Source organism: Oryzias latipes, chromosome 12, assembly GCF_053564925.1.
Source record: "Oryzias latipes strain Hd-rR chromosome 12, Olatipes_Hd-rR_3.1".
Classification (NCBI taxonomy): Eukaryota; Metazoa; Chordata; class Actinopteri; order Beloniformes; family Adrianichthyidae; genus Oryzias; species Oryzias latipes.
Window position 1 is genome coordinate 2,906,502 of NC_136248.1, and position 17,377 is coordinate 2,923,878.

General features: G+C 39.1%; 1 protein-coding gene across 2 annotated transcripts in view; it reads right to left on the reverse strand.

The window, feature by feature from the left end:
* Positions 1–17,377, reverse strand: part of rab27b (RAB27B, member RAS oncogene family) — a 77,880-nt gene that overhangs the window by 54,553 nt on the left and 5,950 nt on the right. The window lies entirely within an intron of this gene.

Below are 17,377 nucleotides of genomic sequence, written 5' to 3' on the forward strand. Positions count from 1 at the left end.
ATAAACCTGCTACAGACATGAATACATTTATGAAGGCTTGATTGATTGATTCCAGCTGTGACCTTCTAACCATTCAGATAATGGAGAGTTTCCCATTAATCTTTTTCACACTCGATGCCCTTAGCCATCCTTCATTTCCTCTCGAGGAGCCAGACCTTCTTGTTCTTCTTGTAGGTGATCCAGAGATTTTCTAAATGCCTTTTAAAAGCGTATTACCATATTTTCCGGACTATAAGTCGCTGCGGAGTATAAGTCGCACCAGCCCAAAAATGCATTATAAAGTAGAAAAAAACACAGATAAGTCGCACTGGACTATAAGTCGCATTTTGACGGGAAATTTATTTGACAAAATCTGAGACCAAGATATAATTACTTGCACAAATTCTTATGACACAATCATAGCAGACTGTTTATCTCATAAATCCACAGTAATTCTTTCTCAAACTTATTTATTTATTCCTTTCATGAAGCATCATTGGCCAACTAATACTCTGTTTTCATCCTGTATTTGTAGAAACGGTTGTCATTTTTATTGCATTTCTGAATCTATGAAATCATTGGAAGATAGAATATTATGTTGTTAGCCTTCAAGATCTTACTGTAAAAAAGGTTTGCTGATTCTCTGAGTCACTTAACATACTCTTAACACTTAATATACCTCATACATCAAATTGACCCAGAAACATCATCTCTGTTCCTCACAAATGAACATAACAGGAGGGTTAACAATGTATTTATTTCAATTTATTTCTAAAATAAGTCGCTGCGGAGTATAAGTCGCACCCCTTGCCAAACTATGAAAAAAAGGGCGACTTATTGTCCGGAAAATACTGTATGTGTTCACTCCCCATCACTAAGCTATTTTCATCCCACCACCTCCAGCAAAGTCCCTTTTTTCCCACTTTTCTGTTTCTTCACACATTGGAATGTCTCTATATAGAACCAGGTCTCTAATTTTACTTAATTTGATGAAAAGAAATATACAAAAGGAGTCATAGTAGTAGGTTTAGGGGCTGTCATCTGGACTTAGTTTTAAAGTTAGAACACATTTCACCTGCCAATTCAGAATTGACAAAGCCTCTTGGATAAGAGGTGAAACCTCCTCTAACTGTAAACTAAGTCCAGATGACAGCCCCTAAACCTACTACTATGATGGAATCAACCTGGATGGATGAGTCTTCATACAATAGGAGTGTTTATTTATTTGAAAAATGCATGTAATAGTACTGATTAGGCCTGCACAATATACCGCAAATTTATCGTTATCGCAATATCCAGCTCTGCAATATGCATATCGCAAAAGACGGCGAATATCGCAATAAATCGCAAACCCAAAATGTGTTAAAACAATCTTCTAGCAGCTTGAAGCATTTAACGAATCAAATAAATCCCTTTATGCTTTGACCAATCAGATGGACGCCTTCCCATTGTTGACCAATCAGATGGAGGCCTATTATGTTTACCCTGGTCCTGAAGAGCCTCAACCCTGCCTGTTTTCCAGCTCTCCTTAACCAGCTTGCTGTTGATTGGCTGACTCAAGTGATTTCACATCCTGATTGACTGAACACACCTGATTTTGGTTATCATTATTGAGCAGTCTAGGGAGAATTGGAAAACAGACAGGGTTGAGGCTCTTGAGGACCAGGGTTAGCCACCCTGACGTTTGTCCCCCATGTCGATGAGGGTCATTTGGAGTATAATTTTTAAACTGTTGCAATGAAATGGGAATGTTGTTTTTGTTTATTTTTCTATTTGTTTATTTACCGCAAATTTATCGTTATCGCAATATTGATCACTAATATCGCATATCGCAAGTTTTCCTCATATCGTGCAGCCCTAGTACTGATTATTCTATTTTTAAATAGAATGATCTATTCTGTTTGGGTTTAGTAGCTTTCAACTGGTTAAACAGTTATGGACATAAAAGGCAACATTATGTACAGTTTGCATATCGTTCCTCAAAATACGTGAACATTGAATGTGGGCTTCCAAAAGGGTCAATCTGGGGTCTCATTCTTTTTCATTTATTTATAAATGACATTTCCATTGAAACCTGTTCTTTTTTGCTGTTGAAAATAATTTTCGTTCAGGAAAAAACTTAAAACATTTAATAGAAGATATAAAATGTTGGTTAATTAAGCCTTCATTGAATTTACAAAAGATTCAATGTATGGTTTTTGCTAATAAAACACAGGAGGAAGTAAAACTGTCTATTGATGGAGCAAAACTTTAAAAAGTTTGAGTTTAAATTTCAGATGAAAATTTGTCTTTGAAGCCTCGTATTGCGTATTTTAAAAGTAAAGTGCCTAAAACTATGTAGGCTTTAAATTATACTACGTATTTATCCTGTAATGTGCTAAGAATGTAATATTCTTTTTTTTGTGGCCTAAAAGAGTGGGCTAATAGATATAAAACCAATTTAATGCCATCACGTTTACTGCAGCAAGAAGCTATTCAAATAATTCATAATTCAAATATGTTATTAATTAAGTTAAAATGTTTCAAATGTGAGGATTTAGTAGAGCATCCAACTTTAATGGGGCCACGCCTGAAGTTAAAAACAGAGAGGTGCCAGAGAGTCTCCAAAAGGTAACGCTTTTACTTCAGATGAGGAAAATAACAGGCAGAAACATGATGTTGCTCGCATAACTTTAAGCAAAACTTTTTTTTTCTCATAAGTTTGGGATTCCCAACAAAGTTCTGAAACGTTTTTCAAATAAACTTTTATCTAAGACAATGTTTGTAAAGTAGAAACTTGAGGAATATGTTGTATGTGGTTAGTGTTGTGTCAGTGTTGTGATGATTGTATGTTTTGGTTATTTATCTTTGGTGGCCTGGAATCTACCCTCATGTTCTTGAAGATTGATCGGTCGAACGCGATCAACATAATGAGGTCTAAATGAAGTAAATAAGCTCAAGAGACAGTTGCTCTTGCTGCTTTAAACATTTTGGGCCGTAAGTCTGTTGTAAACAAGAGTTACTGAACCCGTAATGGGTAAAATATTATCAGTCCCTCTAAATACCATTATGCTTTTAGTAATCAAGATGACTAAAGAAGAATAAAGAAATTGTGCAAAAGCCCAAAGACCTGCTGCAGCTCTGAGACAGGGTCCAAAGGAAGGACCACTGCCAGGAGGCGCATGAAAGCTTTGAACGGATCTTGGCAGAAGAATCCATGAACCCCCTGTGATGGTTGGTAAGTGCAGCTCAACTGTGAAGGGAGGAACTGGGCAACGCTTTCTGGAGCTGGGGAGTGGACGCTGACGGCCTTTCTTGATCTGCAGCGACGAGCAGATTCATGACAGTTTAGATGAATGGAGGTGAACTGAAGGGGTTTTCTCCACAGGAGACTAAACACCACCAAGACACAAAAGCAGAAACACTTCGGTTCTATTCAGTGCAGTAATCTGTCTAAACGACAGTAACCCCCCCTGGATGCCTACAGATGTAAATTCACATCAAACCACTTCTGGTCTTCTATCCAAACGTTTTGCAAAGATTTGGTGAGGTGAAAGTGTTTTGAGACCCTGATGTTCTTCCAACTGTGAAGCAACCTGAAGCGTATTTGGTCAGATCAAGACAGGAATAGAATTGTTTTAAGCAATTTAGGATTATGTAAGTACTTAAATTAAGCGAGTTTGTTCTGGGAGTAAAGAGCCGTCTGAACTAGTTCAATTAGGTGGCTTTATGGGATGTTAATTTTGCAGGTGGGAGTTTTCTGCTGCATTACCCATTTTAATCTTTATCGTAAAGTCGTCACTCGTCCTCCAAGTGGTGGAATTTCACTTCGTTTTCAAACTAGACTTAATCTAAATCCTTTTTTATTGTTGCTTGTAGAATCTCCCCTGCTTCGCTTACATGTGGGTTTGGTTTGCTCTTCGACATGCAGCACAGAACAGCACTGAAAGGTAAAACACGTCAGTTCACATTTAAACATATATGTTTTTCTGAAGTGCTTCTACTTGACTCATTATTTGCATGCACCAATGGGTCTAAGGAACTAAAGCTGTAAAAGTTAGAATATTTTCCTCCCAGTGTCACATAAAGAAAACTCAAAGACGATGCTGAAGGACAGAACATCAGTTTATTAGGAATCCTCCCTCAGCAAACGCAAATGCAACGTGGAGACAGAAGCAGAATGAAATGTCAAGAAGGGAATAAAAAACATTATCAATACTTCAGCTCCATCACACCTGTGTGTGGCAAAAGTATCACAAAACTGGAACTAATTTGTTTTTTTTTTTTGAGTTTAACACAAACATATCAAAAGAGGACACGAAAACAGATTCCTGTTGAAATAATTATTTATGATTTTAAAGACAGAGATTAAGTCCCTGACAGCAGATTTCATGAACACGTGTTTCAAGCCGTCATGATCAGTTGATCTAAAAATGATCTCAGTTCTCTTGAAGATCAGTCAGACGCTTTCCTTTAATATTTTTTGTCTGCACCCAGACTCCATAACAAGAACTATAGCATTAAACAGTCGGAAGAAGATGAAGCAATATATCCTGCTTAAAAAAGATGCAAGTCTTCTGTCCCCAGTACTACTGATCATCTTCACATCCCGTCTACTGATCAGAGTTTCTGCTGTCAACTTGAACCAGGAAAAGTCAGCATCTTGCAGCAGAGACCGTTCCGAAGCTCTGCACCCCGGCTGTAGCACCTACCCACCCACCCATCCACCTACCCATCCACCCACCCATGACTGACGCAGCTTCTTAATAATTAAACGAAGGGAGACCCCGACCCCTTTTGATATGGAGAAGAAGCGACTGAGTGATTCTCAGAGAGTAAAGTTGGCCGTTTTTTCTGCCGACACGTTTGTTTGAGCCCTGGGTGGTATTCCAGAAGACGCGTTTAAACTACCCTGACTTTAACCCTGAACTCTGGCTGAAGTCTTACTCTGGGTATGTCTGTTCCAAAAGACCGGATATGAGTAATTACCCTCGACTTGGTAACCCTGGGTTAATGCACGTGCACGGCAAGTACATAAAGACATTCTCAATGGATCACTGATTTCAGGAGACACCATGGAAACGAGTGGTGAAAAAAAGGGAGCGCGACACTTCAGTGAGACGGAGTCTAAGATTTTAATAACGGCGTATGAAGATTATACGTGCATCAACAAAGTAACACGGCTGCATCATCAGCAAAAGAAAGAGTTTCTGCTTGTAGAAAAAGAACAGACAAAGTAAACGCACAAGTTTCTGATCTTATTTCCATTTTCCTTGTGACTCATATATATATATATATATATAAATTATCCAACTTAAATGAATTTATTCAATTGGTAACAAGTAGTTGAATTAAGTTTATTCAACCAAATTCCTTATGTCTATCGAACTCAATAATTGTTTTTACAACTCAAATTTACATATTTGACTAAATGTCATTTTACTCCAATTCAGTTAAATGTTTTTCCATCTTAATTTATTGTACTTCTTGAAGTTTGAGGAGGCCACAGATATTCTCCATTTTATAACATTAAATGACTGCTTCCTATTGCAAATCCACATTGAATCATTTATTCATTTAATATGACTCTGACTTTAACTGCAGTTCTTCCAACATTACTTTGCAGGAGGAGTGTTAAATAAACTCATCATCCTCTCCCTCATGGTGCAGAAAGAATTACACATAACAGGATAAAATAACTAGACAAAACACAGTAAAACAACTAAACACATTTGGTCAAAAACCCACACTTAAACCCAAATCCGTCCAGACAGGCAAATGGAATGGTATCCCACAATTCCTTGTGGTGCCGATCTAACAGCAGCACCAAAGTTACACCTACTTTATTGAATTAATTTGAATGAAAGCAAAATAACTGTCTGATAACTATGTGTTATTTTTAAACTGACTTAACCATACATACCATACATACATACCATATATACCATACATACATACGCTAAGGAAATTGATGTTTAATATATATATATATATATGCGCATATGCTAAGGAAATTGATGTTTAATATATATATATATATATATGCGCATATGCTAAGGAAATTGATGTTTAATATATATATATATATATATATATATATATATATATATATGCGCATATGCTAAGGAAATTGATGTTTAATATATATATATATATATGCGCATATGCTAAGGAAATTGATGTTTAATATATATATATATATATATATATATATATATATATATATATATATATGCGCATATGCTAAGGAAATTGATGTTTAATATATATATATATATATATGCGCATATGCTAAGGAAATTGATGTTTAATATATATATATATATATATATATATATATATATATATATATATATATATATATATATATATATATATATATATTAAACATGGGAGAGCTGTGGCACAACACTACAAAAATGATGCACTCAAAGATGAACCAAGTTTTCTTGGCATTTCTTAGTCCTGGAACATCTGATATTGTAGAGTCTCCTTCTATGAAAGCTGAAACGATCAGTGGAAGTGCAGAGGCGTCCGATCCACATCAGTCTCTGTCGTTTGCTTTATTTGTTGAAAGTGTGACGGCTGGCTGTCAGAAAAGAAGTGCTGATTTTCGTGCATATGAACCCGAGTGCAGTTCAGAAAAGTATGATTGCATACATTACTGACAAATGACAGAAGGACATGAACGCTTTCATTTAGGACTAGAACAGGATTTTTTTCTTAAAGAAAAGACCAGACTAGGATTTTGAAGAACTGATTACAGAAAATGTTTTACAATCTAATTTAAATTCCATCTTTTAATTTTTTCTCAAAGCGTTCCCAGTCATCTTTTAGTTATGATGTTGTTTTTTTGGGAAAAATCAAAAGCCGTTTGTTGTTTTCTAGGACATAGTTTCTGCAGAGCAGCAGGAGTTCGGTAGAAATTTACCCCTGAGTTGTGGACGAGATTATTGGCACAGAGTAAGCCCAGCCCTACTTCCCATCATGCCTTTGTTTACGGTCTCTCCCGCTAGCTTACAGCACCTCACACCCCAACATAAGATTAGCGGTGCATCAAAAAAGGCAGCGATATCGTAGCTATCCTGCTGTACAATCTAGATCCAGATTCCAGCTCAGACCAGGAAAACAAAGACGTTCATGGATCCGTTTGTCTGACAGTGGATGCATCAGAATGGAGCTGAGCAGGATGCTTGTGACCTGCTGTTGTAAGTTCTACTTCACGCCTACAAACTTTTGCCAATGTCATTTTTTTTAGCTTTTCATTCAAAGCAACTTGAATAAAGAAATACTCAGAAATGTTCTTTGTAAATGTCCTCCGTCATCAGAAAAATGCCAGAAAAACATGTTAAAAACACAATTTTATCAGAGTTGATCTTCAATGGAGCAAAACCTACAGTACTTTTTCTGTTCTTGACAGGTCTACAGGCTTACCTGAACACTGGAGTGCACAACACAAATTAACTTTGGTTCGCTTGAAATGTAGAATCTTGGTTCATTAACAAAAAATAATGATTTAATTGTGGAAGACTATCCTGAACCAAAGAACGATTGGGGCATTAAAAAGCTGCAGCTCAAATCAGCTGTAGGACCTTTTAAGATGGTTTGGTTCTCTGCTAAGAGAAAAAAAAAAGAGTGAAAGATAAACAAACCACATAATGATTATGATAATTAAGTTTAGTGTTGTTCCTCAGCTTTCCTAAGGAAACGGTCTACATGTAAATCCTTGACCCTCCATCCTACAGACACTGGCTCAGAATCACTTTCAAACATTCAAAGAAGTCTAGAAAAAGAATAAAAGAGTGGCTGTAGACTTTTGGACAGAAGTGTAAATCCAACAGGGTCTCAGAGAGGCTGTACATGAATCAACATTAACCTCCATCATTAAAACTGTGGAAGACAGAGAGGGGCTGCCCATCATGACACGTTGTAATCTTGGTATTTATGAGCGCGGATAAAAGTGGCAGCAGCGGGAAGAGAGTGTGCTGCCAGGCTCAACAGTTCTCATTACTCATCCGACGGGCCTGTCAGAGGAATTTCCAACTGAAAATTTTGTTTTTTCCCATTCTTTGTTTAAATGCTGTTTTTGGTGTTTTAACTTGTTCTTGTGGCATTTCTCTCATGATGGAGAACATCTATAAAGAACATTCTGATTAAAATTGCATTTCTGAGTATTTCTTTGTTCCAATTATTGTTAACCAGGAGCAGGGAAAGAAAAAGGCAGTTTGAAAAAGCAGGAACATCTTTGTTTCCCCCGGCTGAGCTGGAATCGGGATCTGAACTTTACAGCTGGATGGATCTGATGTTTGTCACCAATTTTGTTGCACCACTAATGTTGTGTTGGGGGTGTGAGGGGCTGTAAGCTAGCGGGAGAGTGTAAACACAGGGATGATGGGAAGAAGGGCTGGGCTTACTCTGTGGCAATAATCTCATCCACACCCTGAAATCCTGCTGCTCTGCAGAAACCGTCCTAGAAAACAACAAATGTTTTTTTTTCCTAAAAACGACATAACGTAAAGATCACAGGAAACGCTTTAAAAAAGGTTAACAGATGGTTGGGACACAGAGTTTTGGATTTGTCAAAATAACAGCATCATCATAATTAATAGAGCACTGGGAACGCATTGAGAATAAATCAAATGTTGATCGAAGTGGAATGTGGAATATTTTACTCTACTTGACTATGTAATGTATTAAACGATAATAAGTTGAACTGATCGACACAAACGACTACGATCTCCTTCTGAAGAAATTACATTTTTGAATTTTCTAGTGGAGTCAATCACCGGCCGGTATGGACGTCTTCTTGAGATCTGGGCCACCATCTTCAACACAGCAGAGTTTGGTGACACCGTCCTGAACATGCTCATGACCGACATTCATCCACTTTTCATGGTTTAAGGCAACGACTAAAGAAAGCTCAGACCTCCACTTGAACTGCAATCCTAACACACTTTATAAGAAAATGAAGCAACGGTACAATGACATCAAGGACAAGCTGACTGATGTGATTAAAAGGGATTCAACTGCACTCCACACTGACATTTGGACAATAAAAGCTGTAGAAGCATTCGTGGGTGTGGCATGTCGGTGTGTGGAGGACATTTGGGAAATGCAGTCCTTTATTTTGCCCACACTTTCCCTGGAGGACAGACTCACAGTTGCAGATATGATTTTGATTGGATTTAATTTGATTAAAAATGGTTTATTTCAAGAAATCAGAGCAAGAATAATGCACAAAACAATTCAATCAGCAGTTCTACATACAAAGACGTATCAAATTTAGGATTAAAAGACTTCAAGATGTTAAAAAAAAGTTATTGAAGTTGCAACTGAGCATGTCAAGACCCAATCCAATGAAAATTGTGTTTGCGGCATTTTTCTGACGATGGAGGACATAGATAATGAAAATTCAGCTGAAAATTGCATTTATGACCATTTCTTTAATTTTAATTATTGTGAATCAGGAACAGACGAAAAAAGCCATTTAACAGAAAAGTATTTGTGACTTAGAATAAACGCTGGGCAGAACGCTTTGAATACACATTAAAAGATGATCGCGACAAGCCACTGTGAGAAAAACAGGAGTTTTGTTTGCATTTTTGATATGAGGTGCCGTCAGACTCTTGATTATACAGTTAGGAATAAAGACAAAACATCTCGAGTACTAAAGCAGGGCTAGTAACTATAAGTTCATGTGTGGTATTTTTCAACCCCTTACAGCAGTTGGTTCTACGGAGCCCATGACCTGACATGGGTAAAATAAGAAATATCTCGTTCCCACAAAATTAAATCTTGTTCCCACAAATTAATATCTTGTTCCCGAAAAATAATATCTCGTTCCCACGCAATAATTATGTTGTGCAAACGAAATAATATCTTGTTCCCACAAAATAATACTCCGTTCCCACTTATTAATTAATTTGTGTGAACGAAATAATTATTCACATCATAAGTAATTCCTAAACATGGATGTGAGCAATATTTGGATTTACAGCAGATAACTTCACTTTTCTGTCTGTGTGTGTCTCATTACCTCGCATGGAAAACACGGAGGATGTTTAGAGATCAGATTTATTTATTTTAAAAAGCACAAAAGCATCTGTCATCAGGTCTCCTTGTCTGGATTCATTCACATCCCCACTCCATCCTGCTGCAAAAGTCGCTTTCTGCCGGTACTTCCCTGTCTCTGTGACCATTTAGAAAGAATAGAATTTTGTTTTTTTTTCAGTAAGGTTACAAAAAATTAAACAAACTGGAGGGAAACACGACTACCTGGGCAAATTTTCAGCTAATTTTGTTGAAAACTATTATTATTATAATGACTTTTATAACAACTTTTAGGAAAAGCAGCTGTAATTATTATTGCAAACACTACACGTAAGATCATGGAGAGGCTGTACATCGATAGAGACGACTATAAACTTTCTGATTTTTTGGTTGAAAAACGCCGCTTTAAACAAACCACCAGTTCAGTTGCTACGGTTACCAACAGTAGTTTAGGCCAATGCCGTCATATTTGGCTTTAATGACTAAAAATTGTTTTTTTAGTTGTACACCATCACTGTGGATTATGACTTTTTAATCCACACCCTGGAACCAATCAGATTCGAGTATTCACCTGGACCATGGTATAAAGGACAGCATTGAAATGGGAGGAGGTTTGAGTCACACTCCTGTTTAATGTAGGCTTTATGGTTAACTTTTTTTGAATATATATACACAAGTTTCTGACCAAAACACTCTTTTACTAAACCAGATAAAAACCAGGACAGAAGTTTCATAAAGAGTTGACCTTCTCTTTCATCAGCATTAACAGTTTAAATAGTTAAACTAGCAGGAAGTGCTGTTCTAAAATAAATCAAAATGTTTATAGAGAGGAAAGAACATGATAATACACCTAAAAGCTCAAAAAGTTGATTTTGCATGACATACTGTGGGCCCTTTAACTTATCATGATGGCAACTTTCCTTTAAAGTTACAGTGAAGTCTGCTGTGGGCTCTGTAGCGGTTGCCGTGACAATGCATCGCACCACGCAGCAAATAGTCCTTTTATTGCAAAAAAGTATTTTAAACCTAAAACAAGATACAAGTACAAAAAATTGATTGAATAGATATTTCTTTTGTGAATGACCATGATAAAATTGGAATAATGCCTCTCGAACGGTGTATTGGCAGAAATTACACGGACGATGCGGAAGCCGGAACCGTCCGACGTGTCGTCCGTTAATTTCTGATAATGCACAAGTGGGCGGGCATTAACCGTTATGTAAAGTCAGAGCAGCTCACAGCTGTCGAACAGGCTGCACATAAAAACCATGCAGGGCAGTCCTCTGGGACTCACCTCAACAATACAGTGTGAATGTAAGGAAGTGGAACCACTGACAGCTGTAAAGTCCACCTCCTTCAGACTGAAGGAGTCCCTCAAATAAGAAAAGAAAGGGTTCATCTCCATAAGATGTCTAGATCAGTGTTTTTCAACCTTTTTTGAGCCACGGCACACTTTAACCCTGACAAAAATCCCGCGGCACACCAGCATCCAAAAAAAAAATTAAAAAAAGCAGAAATTCATGGTCTGTATTGATCGACCATGAATTTCTCCACGGCGCACTTGACCATCTCCCACGGCACACTAGTGTGCCGCAGCACACTAGGCACACTGGTTGAAAAACACTGGTCTAGATAATCCCAAAGGATGTCCAGCACAATTTGTCATCCTAACGAATCCATTTTCCCTCTCTGCCCCTCTCCTGTCTGCCCGGCTGTAAGTTATAAACGCTGAGCGGCTGAGCCGAGTGAGGACCGTGAACTCAAACCGGTAACCTCGATGTGTCACAGCATCTTTACTCTGAGAGTGGAAGACAAACAATGACAAACAGAGATTTCAAATGTTCATGCATCACAGAATCTAAATGCCTTTTTTCTGCAAACCCACTCAAAGCACAAAGCACACATTGGTGATGTGTTAAGAATCTCCAGCCTGCTCCCAACAGCTGAATCTGTTTTGGTCAGAAGACACTGACCTAAGATTTGAACTACCAGAACAGACAGACAGAATCCTAAAATCATGGTGGAAACACGAGCAGTGGTGGGCTAAGAATTCTGAATGATAAAGCAAGCTTCCACAGCTGCTAAAGCCGTGGTCCCAACTGCCCCTACGGGTGGATACGGTCTGTCTGCAGGTGAAAAAACGGGAAGCACAAAAAGCCCGCGGGAGATATGGTCATAGACCGCTCAGTGAACCTGCAAAGCTGAAATATTCATGCACATTTTTTCTACGGGCATGCTGTGAGCGACAGGAAGGGAACATTTATACAACACGTAAGGGTGTCGTAGGTGAGTGACAAGCACGCAGTACGGATTTTTTACTTTTTTAATCCCCCTCAAATCCTGTGCACTGCTCAAGGAGTTCAAGAGATAACAGCCTGGCTGTTAAAAATGAGGAAATTAAGCATCACAGTGTAGTTTTGGTGGACATCCTACAGGCGTCCTACAGGTACTTGCCTTTCACGCACACACACCGTGCTTGCACCAAGTGAGTACCGTCTGTAAGGAGCCAGTACTAGCACCTCACTAACGACTAAAGCGTGGCATTAGGACACCATACGACACCATCACCTCAATAAGTGCACGAAACTTCAATTAGCCTTACGGATACTTTACAACAAACCTGCAACACGCACAACAAAGGTACGTTCTGTTTTTAGGGAGCTGCCAAATGGGAACTGCAAGACACACCTTAGAATCCAGCTGCTGCTCTCTACGACCCTCCATGTGTAACAGTTTCGGTTTCTTTGTGTTTTGTTCCTTGATTTCCTATTTTATTATGTAGTACTTCCTGTTCTGTTGTTGTTTCGAGTTTTGCCCTTCCCCATCAGTCCTGAGTGTTTCCACCTGTGTCTTGTTGCCTTGTATGTATTTAAGTCCTGTCCTTCCCTTCTTCCTGGCTGGTCCATAGTTTGTAATTGTCTCGCTCCCCCGTTTTCAGAGTTTTTCGAGTCTCGAGTTTTGCCTGCCTGTTGCAGTGGTTTTGTTTTGTAGTTTCCAGTTTTGTTATTAAACCTCCATTCCCTGCATCCTCCTGCCTCCTCTCCTCTCTGCGCCTGGGTACCTCCCATTCCCCCCGTATCATTATGGACCAGCCATATATGTACCCAGCAGAGAGTGACGTTGGGGGTTTTGGAGCATTCTGCCAGGAGGCAGACGAATAACGGCCGGACGAGTTCCTCTACCCGGGCATGAAGGACATGCGGCTCCTGGAGGCGTATTGCCAGGAGGCAGAGAGGACCAGATGCCCCTGGTCCCAGGTCTCCGGTTCCATTTTCGAGGGGAGTCGCCTAGCCTCAAGAGGAGGTCCCCATCAAAATCATGAGTCTAAAACCAGGGATGCGTTTTTTGGATTAAGTCATGAAAAGTTTCACTGATCCATCTCACTAATTCCAGTAAAATTAGCTGAACTTTTTAAAACTTCTGAAGCAAAAGAAAGAGCAAAATATGACCAAACAAGCAAAATGCTTGAGATTAATATATTTTTCAGATTATAAATCACTGCAGACTAAACTGATTGACTGAAAAGAGACAATAGACTTAATGTTGCTTGAGGAGTGAGTGATTTAAACTGTCACTTTTCTGTCTGAAGTGTACTTTTTATTTTCTGATGTATATTTTCTTCTGCTGGATACAGAGGAGAATGTTAATTAATGAAAATATTTTTGCATTTTTCAGCTTGCTCTTATTTCTCTCCGCTAAATTGTTTAAAGCAGAAGATAAATATGCAAGGATATTATATTCTTTCACTGCATAACTAAGAGGAAAAATAAATAAACACAATCAAATACAAGTATCACTGGAGTACAAGTCGCACTTTTGGGAGAAATGTATTTAACAAAATACTTGACCAAGAACGGCAACTTCATCTTGAAAAGCAAATTACTGAATAAATAACAATAACAGACTGAATGTATGCACACTGACGCTTATTCAACTTCATGAAACATAGGAGGAATCCTGAATATCATATGAACAATTATTTCTATAACAATAACAGAAACATGCTAACAGGGCATCTAAACTCTACATCATTTCAAATCACTTCTTCATCCTTTGTGTCACTTCAGAACAATTCCGCCAAGCCAGCCATAAAACTAGGCGATGCTGTAACGACTCAAGACCAGAGGAACCCAAACGCAGGAATGACTCGAAACCAAAAGTAGACGGTCACAGATTTACTCAGATTCACAGAAGTCAAACATCCAGTTGCAAACAAACAGGACTCTGCTACACTGAAAAACACAAAAACAGGAACTTACATACCTGACACATAATCAGAACTGAAAACAGCTGTGAAACCAGGTGAATGCACAGGGGGGGGGGCAGCTGCCAGCTGTGATCATCACAGATGCTTCTTGTTCTGCGGTGCTGTCAGTAACAAATACTGATACAGACGCCTACAATGTCCTCAAACGATCGTTGCTATTTATCAAAAGCATGTCAGTTGCACCCCTTAGCTAAACTATGCACAAAAAAAACGCAACTTGCACTCCAAAAAACAAAGTACAGCACATGTTAAAGTTCTAGTATAAAGCATTTTACTAGAAAAATACCCATTTAAAAGCATTGTAGTAAACATCTTTTCACGCTGTGAGTTTCTACTGTAGGAGAGCTTTACACACAACACAAAAGTTTCTGACATTTATAAGTTCATTTAAAAATGAGCACAGTTCATAAATGCAGCTGTATTTTAGGGTTAGGGTTAGGCACGTCTTTTAGCATCACACGAGTTGTGTGCTTCCCCACAGTCAAAGTGTCAGACAGCGTCTAATCATCACACTGCAGACGACTTGGTTTGGTTTTTGTAAGGATGAACATCAAACTGCCTAATTATCCATCATTATTGCTGTGAGGAAAGTCATTTCCTCTCTAGAAAAGCACTAGAGTTCTGTCTCACAACAACAATCCCAAACGATTGTGTACACAGGGTCAAGAACGACCCGTCCTCTTTACGGTGTGGGACAGTGAGACAGGCGGTCCTCATCTCAAAGTGGTTTCTATGGCTTCATGACAACACATGCAGATCAAGTGGCCTAAGTTCAGTCCTACGGTGCATTCAAACAGCTCTCACCGGTCATGTTTATTTGAGAAGGGGAAAGGTTCGCTGAAAATATTATGGCTTATGGCTTTTCTGGAAGTGACGGATGAATAAACGTACAGAATCCATGACATAAATCCTAAGGCCAGACTATCACCATGGTGACATTGATGGCCCAAATACCACAAACATGACTGTGGACAGTTTCATGCTGCAGCTGAATCATAGATAAATAAGAACAAGCAGAATGGACGTCTTCAGTGAATAATGAAAGCTAAATGTATAAATGATGGGAGAATCCATGACATTTTCCAAATAAAACTAATGTGGGCCTCAGCCAGGCTGAAATTGGGATCTCAGGAGTTTGTCAAAAAGCTGAAAGATCTTCTGAAAGATGTTTGGTGAGACTTGCAAACAAGGCAAAAGCCAACAGACTTCTACTCTTTTACGTTTCATGGAACCTGAAAAAACATAGGGAGAGGCTGAGCATGTGCAAAACAAAGTCTTAGTCCTAAACTTGATCTGGCATTTGTCTTTGTGCACTTTATTTTATAGCTTAAACTCCAATAGATCATCTTTTGATCTATAATTAAATCATACCCAGTGGTTTTTTTATTCTGATTATGCGGTTTTCTTTTGTTGTTTTTTTGCCAAAAATCACTAAACGTGTCGTTTTCAAGGACATAGTTTCTGCAGAACAGTTAAAAATTCACCTTTGAGTTGAGGCAGGACTGCTTGTTTGCAGTAAACCTGCCCCCACTTCCTTACACCCATGTCTTTACTAGCTCTCCCACCAGCTTACAACCCCTCAAACCCCCAGGCTAACATTAGCGGTGCAACAAAAATGGTGATCAATATCGTAGCTATCCAGGCGTACAGTTTAGCTCCAGATTCCAGCTCAGACCAGGAAAACAGACGTTCGTGGATCTGTTGGTCTGCTGGTGGATGATCAGAATGGAGCGTCTACGTCGCACATACAAGCTTCTGCAAACTGCATTTTTCTATTATTTGCTCCTGGTTCACAACAGTACGGTTCTCAGACAGGCAATTTGAAGTTGAAATAGAAAAACATGTTCAAAAACACCCATCTTCTGCTAACTGGCATGTGCAAATATGCAGCTCTGACAATTTCTTTTTCTCTTTTAAAGGATCTTTGCTGAGAACCTGGAACTATTTGAGGGTTATTTAATGAAAAAACCAGACTGTTCTTGGCTCAGACAGATTTCTGTTTGCCAGTGAATCTATGAGCTCAGAGAAAATCAGGTTGGTTTTTTTTTCTGGCCTGAGCCGGCTCTCGATCTTCAACTCAATATTATTCCTGCCAAGAAATCTCAGTGGAACGGAAAGTTAATTCTCCTGACAGCACGTCCTCTTGAGAGTCCACACGGGACTTTGAAAGGAGTGTGACTGCAGACGGTCGTCCTCATCCGTGTGGAAACTTTCTGTGTATTAATCCTCTTATGGAAGCTGAATCCTGCTGTTGCCGGTCAATACCTAGCAGGGGGTTAGCGGAGGATGGAGAGAGCCAAAAGGAAGAGGGCATACTGGCTAGAAAGGCCACCTTTAAGCCGAAAGGTCATGCAGAATTATCAGAGCAAAGCCGTGAGCACACGTGCAGCAGGTTTCCTCAGTTAAACCACAGCGGTCGGTGCCTTAGGTTTCACCAGTTTTACCATGGCAACTGCTGAATCATCTCCTGGGCCGCCATGATAACTGCAGATCAGTCCCAAAAGCACTGATGTAGAAATGACACTCAGCCTCTCCCCCCAAACAGAATCACAACCTATCGCAACACGGCTGGAATCAGGAAACCTTTAAATTCTAATTGAAATGTTTAGTGCTAAAAACATTTTGTGGTTCAGCAAACAACACAGAACCAGACACAAGGAAGGAAGGAAGAACGAAGAGAGCGGGCTTATCCTCAGGAGTTCCCACATTTCTATAAAACCTCTGAGACTTCATTAATTATCAGCTTTTCCAGCACAGTTCAAACCGCTTTGACACAAGCATCATCCAAACGTCTGATGATACCGATGCCTCCATCCTGCATATGATTGAAACGCTTTATGTTGTCGCTTTGAGCGACCGTAGTGGCTGTAGCTGTAGGGGTTACTAAGGTTTTAAAAATGAGCTAATAAGAATTGATGACTGCGCCGAGCTTCAACATGAACGCCTCTGAAGATGGTTTCAGCTGCATTTACTGCAAAAGCAGATCAAGGTGTTCCAGGTGTTGGCCAATTTTACCAGCTGTTTGAAAGTCTGTTTAAAGGAATGAACACAGGGGAGTGTGACGCCACTTGTTGGTTGGTTCTGGGCCCATTCAATGTCAAA